Below are 13,795 nucleotides of genomic sequence, written 5' to 3'. Positions count from 1 at the left end.
TCAAAATCTATTTTTATACCTAATTATAAAATTTTAAATTTCAAAAATGGTTAAAAATCAAGTAGATCTATAAACATATGAAAATCTTGAAAATAGATGGTGTAGATAATATATTGTAAAATGCACTATTTCAGAGACTTAAAATCTTTTTATTTTTCACAATCGTACATCTCGATGTCGAGACCATCAGTCGAAAGGTTTTTCAATATTAAAACTACCGTTTCCGATGAATTTTTGAGGGGCATCCATAGTTCTACATTATAAGGTAGCATCCTTGTATAAACTTTGTCCTTTCATTAAAACATATAACGAATATGAAGGGAGCAACGGTCCAAAACAACCGATTGTGAAAAATTAGTAGCAATAAAAAATTAGCTATCATCTTCTAGGAACTTTTATCCTCAAATTTCATGAAGTTCCACCAGATGCCTGTGAAGATTTCAAGAGTTTCTCAAGCAAAGCGTCGTTGGCATATGGCATATGAAACTTGGATGGGCTTTTGAAATTTGCTGAACTTGCAGTTAGTTGATTCCTTTGGCGTGCAAACCCAATAATTTATTGATAGCCATCATAGTAGAAGGCTTTAAATTGAAGAACCTGTACTTTTGCTTGAGATCCCAATTTAGGAATCAAATGCGACCATGGATCTTGATAGAGTAGAATGACGGATCGTGATTCATGTAGCAATTCTAAATAGTTTGGAAAAGGTTTTGAGATGATGTTATTAGATCTTGGTTATTGTCAAGTACTCCTTCCTAAAGAATTGGATTGTAGACTAGGGAATGAACTATAACGAATGGAAGCAAACTAAAGTATAAGAAAAGAGATTGTATGGTATGAGACCATTTACTTTTGTCACAAGGTCATGACTACTCCTAGCTATCAGATGTAAAATTGGACAATTGAGGGTATATGACAAATTTGGAGAATTTTTGCCGAATTGAGTCTAATCAATGACACGTTGACAGCTATCCAATTTAAAATCCGAATGATTACAATTATTATGACTTCCTCGTACTAAAAATAAATGTTTTCTTTGTATATATTTCCATCAAAAGAACTAGCTACGTACGCCCTAAGATAACTAATACGACACTTCCAACTCCAGACAGGCATGTAGTGTTACTATTCTCAGGGTTTAGGTATTTAGCATCTAGGATTGGCACTTAAGGCACAAGTATCAGTATTCTAAAATCCACATGTTTTAATCCATTACAAAACAGTTTTAAATTGCTTAGATTAGATGTTAGCGGAAAGGACCACCATGCCAGTGCTTGGAGTTTAAAATTTCAATTGAAGAAAACCCAAAGTAGTTTGGGCACCTTTTGGGGCATCTCAGCTCCCATTGATAAGCTAACCCCCTAATAAGAAGGTATCAATTCATATTTAATAGATAAAAGTTCAAAGCAACAGATCATCTATTTTTAGTTCTGAAAATTTAAGACAATTCAATCCTGAAAGGCTTATTTGATGCATCTTCAAAAGAAGAACTAGTTTTTTACTTCCAAAGCATGATTCACAAGCCCAAGGTTGAGGAAAAGAATCCCAAACCACTAACTACAAATAAGAGATTTACAAGTTACCAAGAATGATTGCCAGTAGAAAGAAGCCCAAAGACTCAGACTAATAGAAAAATGCGCATCTCCTTGCATTTCCATTAAAAGAACTCACATATTCATTTAAAAAAGAATACAAAGTGAGCATGAATCCAAAACAGCTTATTATGAAAAATTACCAGCAAGAATAAATTTGTTGTTATCATTAAAGAAACCTTTGTCCTCAAATTTTACGAAGTTCCAGCCGATTCCTGTGAAGGTTTCTTCAAGAGTTTCTCTAGCAAAAGGCGGTTTGCATATGAACCTTTGAAGGGAAATTCAAGACACAATAAGTTCTCAGATTCACTTCTAGGCATGGTAGAATCCAGCCTATGTAGTGGACCCATATATTTTAATTGCTTTCCAAATTTTTCTGTTTCTTTAAAAGACCCAAATATATTAGATATATTAACTATAAATTTGAAAACTTATGCATTTAATATGATACATGGTTCTCAAAATTTAGCAATAGTATACCGAATGTATTATAAAGTAATGAATACTCTCTGTCCTAATATTATGCAAGCTGATAAAAAGGATCAAACTATATTATTTCAAACAAATGTAGAAAAATCAAATACGATTGTACCAAAAACCATTACTTGGTCCGATATTATTCTACCTCAATCATGGGCATTGCAAAATGCACACCAGCCCAGGGAAGTCCCTGTGAATAATAATCCAAACCAAATAATAGAACATCAGGATGGAAATATTGAAATAAAATTCCAACAACCTATCGTACAGGATGATATATATATATATATATATATATATATATATATATATATATATATATATATATATATATATATATATATATATATATATATATATATATATATATATATATATATATATATATATATATATATATATATATGGAAAAAGGTGGGGTTAGCCCTCTAGTTCATATGAACATATGAGCCCAACAATTTGGGCCGATCCGACGATCACAGATGTCCGGTAGTGTTTGAATTTTTTTTTTTTCTACAAATCCAAATCCCTTGAAATTTTAAATGTATGTTCATCAAAAATAGGTGAATCTTCGAAAAATATCAAAAAAATATTTTACATGAAATAAATTGACCAAAATGCCCCTGAAAAATTTTGAGGGGTATTTTTGTCATTTTGCTTTTGGAAAATAATTTTTTTATATTTTTATTAGATGCGCCTTGATGAAAAAAACATACAATTAAAATTTCAATTGATTTGGATTTGTAAAAAATAAAATAAAATTCAAGCACTACCAGACATACGTGATCATTAGATCTGCCCAGATTCAATCACGGCCGTTGGGCTCATATGTTCATATGAGCTAGTGGGCTAATCCCAACATTTTACTATATATATATATATATATTGTCTGATGCATTTCAGAGTCTACAAACAAAATTTGCTCAACATAATACTTGCACTAACCTAGATGAGTACCATCTCTACTTCATGGCAATATATCAAATCCCTTGGATTCTCAAATGAGAATACTCCATTTCTGAAAATAATACTAACAACTATGAGTATATTCCCCAATTAGGCAAAACCTTGAAAGTCAAATGGTGGGACATTTTCAGTACCAATCCTGCCACACTACCTTTGAAACGAATGCCTCCACAACCTGCAACCTTCAATCCAGTGTCAAATAATACAGTCAGTCTTCCTACATTTTCAGCGTACCTCAAAAAGCTGAAACAATCACATCCCAATGCTACGTTTGACGAAATAGAGCAAACACTACTCCATGTGTTGCTCCCGATACAACTATGCCAGCAACTTCAGAAGAAACAGTCCAATCAGGTAATCCCCTATTGGATGATTTCAGCCAGAAGCCTACAGACTGAATGACCCGACCCAACGGTTCGATTCCCTTCTTCAACACCGATATGACTGCTACAGCATAAAGAAAGATAAAGTATTCCTTTTTCCAAATAAGACAAAATAAAGACACGACATTGCACAGGAAAGATTCCCTTTTCATATGAAGACAATTCCACGTTGCATAAAGGACAAATCATAAAGCAACATCGCCCCTTCACAAAGATGTTCCTCACCGACGTGACCAATATGGGGTCACATCAGCGCATATCAACGGCTCCCTTTCCTTCTTCTCCCGCACAAACGATACTTACCTACCGACGATCGCACGAATTTCCACTATGCAAGATTCCTCCATCACTTCATCAGCCACCAGCATACCAGAGCTCGCCACGTCTCCCTCATCGACATGACATGTCCCCTCTTCGTACTATCTTCTTATCCTGAAGAATCCTTCTCCAGCAAGCTATCCATTTTCGATCACAACTTCCTTCCACCAATCCCACACTTTTCTTCATCAGCAAGCTACTGATTTTAGCCACTCGTCTAAGTTACAGCCCTCTATAAATACCTCTTCATTCAAGCAAAGAAGGCAGAGCATATTCAAGGAAAGACCAGCAGCAGCAGCAGCAACCAAAGTTCTTCTCAAATAGTTCTCAATAGTTCTCTTCTCTTCTCAGATTCTCTTCTCTTCTTTTCCCTCAGATAGCTTTCTTTCTCAATTAAGCTTTCTCTATCTTCAACCTTTTGTACATCAGTCAAAGTCGGTAACGTCCCTCTGGCTTTGTTTATTATACATGTGTGATTGTCATCTTTCTGATTTACCTTCTTATTATCCTTACGAATGGCGAAAGTTTGCAAGTCTTTATATCTGTAACCAGTAAGTCATTTTGTAATCAGCTCTGTAATAAATAGTGATGCAATTTAAATTTGTATTTACATTCAAAATCCAAGAGTATACTCATACTTCGTGGATTATATTTGATATTTCTGTGCTTCCTATTTTCATTATTATCTTCGTGTTTTTATATTATGTCACTATCTTACAAAAATTAATAAATGCTAACTCTGTAATTTTTCAATATCTTCTGTAACTTTCTGTAACTTCTAGAAATAAGTACAGTAATTCTAGCAAAATTCATAGAGTAGATCTTAGGCGTAAAGATCTACCCTATGACTTTTGCTAGAATTACTGTACTTATTTCTAGAAGTTACAGAAAATTACAGAAGATATTGAAAAATTACGGAGTTAGCATTTATTAATTTTTGTAAGATAGTGACATAATATAAAAACACGAAGATAATAATGAAAATAGGAAGCACAGAAATATCGAATATAATCCACGAAGTATGAGTATACTCTTGGATTTTGAATGTAAATACAAATTTAAATTGCATCACTATTTATTACAGAACTGATTACAAAATGACTTACTGGTTACAGATATAAAGACTTGCAAACTTTCGCCATTCATAAGGATAATAAGAAGGTAAATCAGAAAGATGACAATCACACATGTATAATAAACAAAGCCAGAGGGACGTTACCGACTTTGACTGATGTACAAAAGGTTGAAGATAGAGAAAGCTTAATTGAGAAAGAAAGCTATCTGAGGGAAAAGAAGAGAAGAGAATCTGAGAAGAGAAGAGAACTATTGAGAACTATTTGAGAAGAACTTTGGTTGCTGCTGCTGCTGCTGGTCTTTCCTTGAATATGCTCTGCCTTCTTTGCTTGAATGAAGAGGTATTTATAGAGGGTTGTACCTTAGACGAGTGGCTGAAATCAATAGCTTGCTGATGAAGGAAAGTGTGGGATTGGTGGAAGGAAGTTGTGATCGAAAATGGATAGCTTGCTGGAGAAGGATTCTTCAGGATAAGAAGATAGTACGAAGAGGGGACATGTCATGTCGATGAGGGAGACGTGGCGAGCTCTGGTATGCTGGTGGCTGATGAAGTGATGGAGGAATCTTGCATAGTGGAGATTCGTGCGATCGTCGGTAGGTAAGTATCGTTTGTGCGGGAGAAGAAGGAAAGGGAGCCGTTGATATGCGCTGATGTGACCCCAAATTAGTCACGTCGGTGAGGAGCATCTTTGCGAAGGGGCGATGTTGCTTTATGATTTGTCCTTTATGCAACGTGGATTTGTCTTCATATAAAAAGGGAACCTTTCCTGTGCAATGTCGTGTCTTTATTTTGTCTTATTTGGAAAAGGGAATATTTTATCTTTCTTTATGCTGTAGCAGTCATATCGGTGCTGAAGAAGGGAATCGAACCGTTGAGTCGGGTCATTCAGTCTGTAGGCTTTTGGCTGAAATCATCCAATAGGGGATTACCTGATTGGACTGTTTCTTCTGAAGTTGCTGGCATAGTTGTATCAGGAGCAAAAACATGGAGTAGTGTTTGCTCTATTTCGTCAAAAGTAGCATTGGGATGTGATTGTTTCAGCTTTTTGAAGTAGGCTGAAAATGTAGGAAGACTGACTGTATTATTTGACACTGGATTGAAGGTTGCAGGTTGTGGAGGCATTCGTTTCAAAGGTAGTGTGGCAGGATTGGTACTGAAAATGTCCCACCATTTGACTTTCAAGGTTTTGCCTAATTGGGGAATATACTCATAGTTGTTAGTATTATTTTCAGAAATGGAGTATTCCCATTTGAGAATCCAAGGGATTTGATATATTGCCATGAAGTAGAGATGGTAATCATCTAGGTTAGTGCAAGTATTATGTTGAGCAAATTTTGTTTGTAGACTCTGAAATGCATCAGGCAATATTTGGGTTTGAGATCCCCATAACAAAAACCAATGGCGAAACCAACTAGGGAATCTTTCTAAGACAAGGAGTTTGAATTGGATATACCAGGAATGAGTATTATTTGGATTTTGGTAAGCAAATACTTTATGCCATGCTTCAATGTATTCAGAATATTTATAAGATTTACATTGGAATTCTGGATTTAGTAACCTTTTTCCCTGGAGGGGATTACATCCCCAATCCTCGTAAGAAAGCAATTTTTTGATTTGGAATTTCGAGTATGCGTATAATTTAGTAGTACCTTGGTAGAAGTGAACAATAGAAGCTGAACCAGTTTCCATGAGAATGGCTTCATACCATTCACGGGTTTTAATGCCATAAGATGGATTCAAGTGATTTGCAAGGTAGAGGGGAGCTATTTTATATGGGTCGAGTTGTGCATGAGCATCAGAAATGGTTATATCTGGTAAGAAAGCAGTATCTATGTAAACGGATTTGGCAGAGGTTGAGGTTTGTTTATGTGGGTATGATGCCGGGGAAAACGCCGGACTTGGAGCAGATATTGGACTCTGCGGAGGAGTCTGTATTAAGTATTTTGGTACATTCGAGGATCGAAGGGGTGACATGAGTGTCAGGTTAAGAGAGGAATGGGTGGGCATTAGAGGCCCATACCTATTACTTGGGACTAAATCCATTGGATGTTTTCCTTTGGTATCTGGAGATTGAGGATTCATATTGATATTCTTATTTGAGAAAAAGAGTTGCAAACCGTATGTTCATATGAGCTAGTGGGCTAATCCCAGCATTTTACTATATATATATATATATATATATATATATAGTAAAATGCTGGGATTAGCCCACTAGCTCATATGAACATATGTGTTCATATGAGCCCAATAGCCCAGATTGAATCTAGGCCGATCTGACAGTCACGACCTCATTCGTATTTGAATTTTAATTTTTTTCTATGAATCCAAATAAGTTGAAATTTTAGGCGTATATTCTTCAAAAATAGGAGAATCTAATAAAATTATCAAAAAATAATTTGCAAGAAATAAATTGATCAAAATACCCCTGAAACGTTTCGGTAGTATATTGATTAATTTATTTTTTACGAATTATTTTTAAAATATTTTTATTAGATGTGCCTTGATGAGATGAATTGATGCCTAAAATTTCAAGTTATTTGGAGGCGTAGAAAAAAGATTAAAATTCAAACATGAAATGAGTCATGACCGTCAGATCGGCCCATATTCAATCTGGGCCATTGGGCTCATATGTTCATAGGAGCTAGTGGGCTAATCTCAGCATTTTCCATATATATATATATATATATATATATATATATATATATATATATATATATATATATATATATATATATATATATATATATATATATATATTTATATATATATTCTAGCTAAAGAAACCATATCAATCTGTGATGCGTAAAGAGGAATTCTCAAACCCTATCAGTCTGTCACAATTAAAATGGACAATAACCACGCATCTAAAATACCTAAGATTCAATAACCACGCATCTAAAATACCTAAGATTGGATGATATTGGAGGTTGTAAACTTGTTATTATCGTCTAATAGTTGGCTTAGATTATCGGGAAGATTTGTTGTCTTGCACCCCAGTATTATATGATTTTGTCAAAGACAATCGCCTTAAGTGTTGCATTGGCAGCCTAGACATCATCCATGGTTTGCTAAATCATGAGGAGGACTGAACTATGTGAGCCTCGACATCACCCATAGTTTGCTAATTAATTTGTCAAACCCCATATCCTAAGTGTCGCATTGCAGCCTTAATATCATTCATAGTTTGCCAAATCATGAGTCTAACTGTGCCAAGTCCAGTAAATTGTGTGAGTTACAGAGGTATGCTGATTAATTTTTGAGAGATATATATTCTTATATATTTTTACTCAAGGTTAGTAAAACTCTGGGTATGCTGTGTGAGGAAGTGTGTTTTTAAAAACCTTACAGAAAATTGACTCCGATCATAAGGAAAACCAAAGCATGCACACAAGAAAGAACTCACAGAATGCTCATAAAGTTTTATGGATTCGGGGACGAGAACCAGGTTGCTCATGAGCAGCCCGTTACAGTTTATAGCCACGAGCTTTTACCAAGTGGAACACCCTTCATGGCGCTTTCAAGCAGTATAAAAAAAATCGAACCGGAACGGTTAACTAGATGTGGGGCCCGAAGCGGTTATGCGATATTAACCGGTAAACCAGCCAGTTCAACCGCCCTAACCGGGCAAGTCCTGGGTGATCAAAAAAGTGTTGAAAAATAAAAAAATACCAAAAAAATCTAATAAAATATGAAAAATATATTTAAAGCATGATAAAACAAAGCACATCCAAAAGAAGTTGAAAATTAATGAAAAACATGGGATTTTAAAGATTCGACTTGTGCCCAAGGGTATTTTTTAAATTTTCTAAAAAAAGATGGGAAAATGTAAAAATAAGTATTAATGGCCAAAAAATTTCCAATTTTTGCTAAAATATGAAAACATTAAAAACTGCATTACAAACAAAATTCCTTATTTGTTGTGATTTTATGTAATTTTTTTAAAAAAATTTTAGAATACCCAGCCGGTTCACCAAAACCGGCCGAAACCGGAACTGTCCTATCCGGGCAGTTCCGGTTTGAACTGCCCGATTTTTCCTGCATTGCTTTCAACACAGTACACTTAGACTAGATTGGAAGGTTTAGAGTATAAAACATGGACTTAGATAGAACCCGACAAATTATATGGCTCCATTTGCTCTTGTGGATATAAGAACATGAGGGGGACTGTGCACTTCTACCGTTCTCTCCTCCTCTTTCTCCTTCCTGCTCAAAATGGGCTGAGTATGTAACTGCCCTTCTTGGCTAGATGATAATCTCAAGAGGTGAATTCACAAAGTGAATATCTTCAGCCTCGATCCCTTCACTTACCTCTGATCTTTTTGTAGAAATCTTTATTTTCCTCAAACTATCTCTGTGCTCCCAATTTGAGTAAAATTTCCACTCCAAATTCATTCCTCTCTCTCTCTCAGCACTTACTCTCCACCTCAAGGCTTCAAGATATGAAGAAGCTCTCCAAATGGATAAAGCATGGGGTATTTATGAGCCAAGAGTGACAGCTAGGGGGTCTTTCCACTCAAGATAAGCAAGGAAAAATTTGGATGGAATTTGGGCAGACTGCCCTAGATAATACATAAGTTGAGTGGTGTCTCAATCCACTGGCAGGGTAACAAGAACTGATATTTTGCGGTCATTTCACCCCACATTTTGATGTCTTTTCGTGGCTTCTTATCAAACTCCCTTTCGTGGGTTGATAGGGCATTGAATCTGGGGTCCTTGTGACTTAATTTCCAATAGAACACCTTAAAAATGGAATCCCGGGCCAATCATGATCGATGGCTCATGTGATGGTTATATGCAGCAGCCTTTTTAATAACCTATGATCTATGGCTCAAACCGCTTTCCAATCTGGATTTCATATATTTGAGCTCTTGTGTAATCTCGTATGGCATTGAGGAAGATTATTTTGGAAAACATTTCAGCTCGAGAGGCCCACAGATGAGGGAGAAACCATGAACAAAAGCCTCAGAATTCCTGTAATCTAATCCCAAGTAGTCCTCTCTGATTCATTCTAGGATCTTGGAATTATTGCCTAAAACATGCATACGATCTTATCAGGCAGAAAGTGAGGACAGAACCATCCAAATTTGAGCTTGGATAGGCTTTCATAAAATGGATAAAAAAGGACAGGTGGCCAGGTGGTCAGTCCGTCTACTGATGAATAGGGGGTATTTCAAGCCACCAGCAGGGTGTTTGATCCACTGGTGGCAACTCTATTCTAGCCCCAGGACATGGTATTATTAGAAGCTGGGTAAAACAGGGTCCAAATGATTAGAGTTTGGAGAGTCGATTTGAGACTTGCCATATTAAAATCCCACAAAATTTCACCCTGGTTAAAGATCGTTTCAATCAAAGACCCATTTTCCGGTGATTTTATCTCATCATTTACGTTTGACTATCAATCATTTTATATTCTGATACTACTGTACCTCTAACTTTCCAAATAAATTTTTGTTTCTTCATTTTAAGTGAATTCAAATTCAGTTTATCTACCTTCTATTTCCAGTACATGTTAATCTATTTCTTGGTGGTTTGCCTACTCTATGTTATGGCTGCTAGGAATTCTTATTTTTCATTTGTTTTTATTTTTAGCCTTGATTTTTAATTTATGGATTTTTTTTCTAGTTATAGTGCTTAATTATATTTTTAAGTTTTAACATTTTTATTTTCGACATAAAAGGACAAAGAACAAACAGCTTGGGGTTTCCGATTCCACAAATTTAAAGGCTAACACAATGCACCATTCACCATAAACATCTTGATTATTTAAAAAAATAAAGGAAAAATAAAATAAATCTAAGCTTAGTTAGCCTAGATTGTCCTTGCCAAGAATCAGTGTGCATCTCATCATCATTCAAGGCAATGATAGCAAAACTACGCATAACGGCTGATTGCTGACATTTTTAACCAAAATTTTCTTTTCAGAAAAGTAACTAGACAGGGATTTTTCAGCTCCCATATTTTAAAAGGTTAGCCTAGTTAAATATTGGCCTTGAAAACCCAGTATACTGCAAATATGACCGAAATGTTATTGGCCTAGTGCATCGTTGATCAGGAAAAGCGAGGATTTCAGCCAACTTAAACTGCAGCTCATGAAAACTGATCATGATCAAAATTCCCAATGAAAATTCACCTAATTATAAACCAAAAAAAAAACAGAACAGGGTTTCAGATTCCACCAGTTGAAATTCTAAGCCAGTGAAGACCGCTGTAAAGATCTACTGTTTTTAAATATAACCCAAGTGGTAAACACCTGGTTCATCTTTGTCAAGGAGAAAATTGACCACGATTTAGAAAAATTAGAAGACATGCATATCAAAGTTGCAAAAAAGAGCGAAGACACAACTGAAGTCGATAACGAATACATCAAAACAGCAAATGAGAAACTCACCCTCGAAAATCACTGAATTTCCAACCAGAGAGGTAACCTGTCTTCTGCAAGAAAAACTTCCACTCTTCTTTTTGCATAGATTTCTCAGCCTCCTCGAAAGGAGACCTGAAGACACCCTGCTCTGTTCTTCTAACCTCTGAGGGCCTCACATCATAAAATATTGGAATCATATGAACCTTGCTTTGATGCATCAGCCTCAGCTCTTCAAGACAAAGGGCGTAATTCGCAAAATCCCTTGTTAAATTACTATACAAACAGTTGCCTCATTAATGGCCTCCCCATTGGGGATCGAACAATCCCTACTGCAAAGAGTGGAGATATTGAGTTTCTGAAGGTGTAAGAGAAGGTCCTTTGCAAAGCCATTTTGGACCACGAGAAAAGGGGAATGACATATGAAAATCTCACAATTCGTCGAATCCACATTACATTTATTCACTTCCATTGTTGAAGTATCTGGCCCGAACCAGCGAGAGAAAAGCTTCCGCGTTCGTGAAGAAGAAATTCTCGGCATCTTTTATCGAAAATTTTCTCAGAATATGAGATAAATACGTCGAGAGCTGCAGAGCTAAGGCTTTTGCAGAAGAATGTGTTGAAAGTTGCAGAGCTAGGGTGTCTTTTGTACTAAATGGAATGGAAGGGGAAAGTGGATTCATCAAAATTGAAGGATTAGGGCTTTGAAGAGGCAATGGTGGAAAAGTCAATGATATCAGAAAATGATCCATTTTTTATATATTAGGATTCCGATGAAGAAGAGGAGTTTTGTGCTAAGGTTGAGAGCAAGTGGGAATAGAGAGAGATTTTGGAAGAATAGAAGAATGGTAGAGAGAGAAACAAAGAGATTTGCAATAGAAACAATGGCGGGTTTGAGTTTTGAACCAGAACGAGCCAAATGTTTGCACGTCTTCAATTTTGAAAGGAACAAAGGTTCGAAAAATACCTAGGCCTTATGGGAATGGGTGCAGTTTGTATACAGCCAAGGCTCTAAACACTCAAAGTAAAGCACAACTTCAAGTGCCGAGAAATGGGGTTTTAATAGTCAAAATTTTTGTGATAGTGTAGATCCAGCAAATCTATGAAAATATTGAAAATTAACAATTCAAAATATACTATTTTAAAAACTTGAAATCTATTTTTTTTTCATGTTTATGAATATCGATGTCGAGATAATCAATTTGAAGATAGTAAATCTTCAAAACAACCTCTTCTAATGAATTTCTTGGGTGGGCTCTAATTTGATTGTTTAGAGCCTTGCCTTTATATAAACTTTTTCCTAGATAAAGCCTAAGCTTCAAAAAATTATCGAATATTGCAGCGACGGAAAAACCTTCGGATAGCCCTTGACTTTTGTCGAGTATAATGATTGCGTCAACCTTGACTTTTATCGACTATTATGAATGCGTCGACCTTGACGTTTATCAACTATTATGATTGCGTCGACCTTGACATGTACCGACAATTATGATTGCGTAAATTAAATGAAGTTTCTGTAAGACTTAGGCTTTATGAAACATAATAAAGCCTCACCTCAAGTCCTTATCTAAAAAGCACTTTCAACAATGGAAATCTCCATGATGGGTCTAAATCAATTTCCAGTATTGACAATAAAATTTTGAAACTCAAAAAAAAGTACAGATCTTGTCGCTCCATGAACACTTATTTTTAGTGTGAAATAGATGGTCTAAATAATTTGTTACAATAAACACAATTTTTAGGGCTTAACATCCTAGTTTTTTTCACAACTAATATGTTCGGGCTGAGATGGTCAATGTAATGGTTTTTCCAATGCTTGAATTGTAATTTTCGATGAATTATGAGGTGAGGCTTTACTTGGTTTCGTAGGGTTGCAACCCATCAAACCATCTTCCTAAAAAGAAATGTATAATTCAAGCCCCAAAAAATAATGTATATTGTAAAACATGATCTAGATCATTCGTTTCAATTACTACAAATCTGCAAAATATATACTTTTTTTTTATATTCAAATTTTATAGTTGGTATTGGAAATTAATTTTAGAGCTATTATACATATTTTCGATGCTCAAAAGTACTTTCTCAATGAAGATTCGAAGTGAGGCTTTACTTTGTTTTCATAAAGCCTTGGTATTATATAAACTGAATAGGTTTTAAAAAGCTTCCCTTGTTTTGGAGTCTCTCCATCTAAATCTGTAAATTATTGATACTTATGGCACCTAGGGCCGTCTGTGGGCTCACCAACCAAGCAATGTCATGAAAATCTTTTGTCACCCCTATTTATAAATTTAGAGTTCCAAATATGGTGCCAATCATGCACATCTATATACTTGATAATCTTGAAAATAGATGGTCCATATATTGTTTTAGAAGATCATTTTCATATCAATGAATCTCGAAATCGAGATGATCAATTAAAGAGCCTTCCAGCATAGAAAGAACTTCTTAGAAGATCATTTTCATATCAATGAATCTTAAAATCGAGATAATCAATTAAAGGGCCGTCCAGCTTAGAAAGAACCTCGTCCAATGGTTGTTTGGGTGCACCTTTCTTCTACATTATACAATTGATCGCATTATATAAATTTCTTCCCCAAAAAATGTACTCCTATATTTAGACAAG

The 13,795-nt window shown here is 35.4% G+C and overlaps 1 long non-coding RNA gene across 1 annotated transcript; it reads right to left on the bottom strand.

The window, feature by feature from the left end:
* Positions 1–10,259: 10,259 nt before the first annotated feature.
* On the bottom strand, positions 10,260–12,205 carry LOC148782626 (uncharacterized). Its single transcript, XR_016055040.1, has 2 exons — positions 11,203–12,205; positions 10,260–10,944 (listed from the first exon to the last, which is right to left on the bottom strand). It is a non-coding gene; the product is annotated as an uncharacterized LOC148782626 (long non-coding RNA).
* Between the last annotated feature and the right edge of the window lie 1,590 nt (positions 12,206–13,795).

This window comes from Amborella trichopoda, chromosome 4 (genome assembly GCF_054954075.1).
Source record: "Amborella trichopoda isolate Santa Cruz 75 chromosome 4, AtrichopodaSantaCruz75HAP2 v2.0, whole genome shotgun sequence".
NCBI lineage: Eukaryota > Viridiplantae > Streptophyta > Magnoliopsida > Amborellales > Amborellaceae > Amborella > Amborella trichopoda.
Note: the sequence above shows the minus strand (reverse complement) of the source record. Positions and strands in the feature narration are given on the sequence as shown.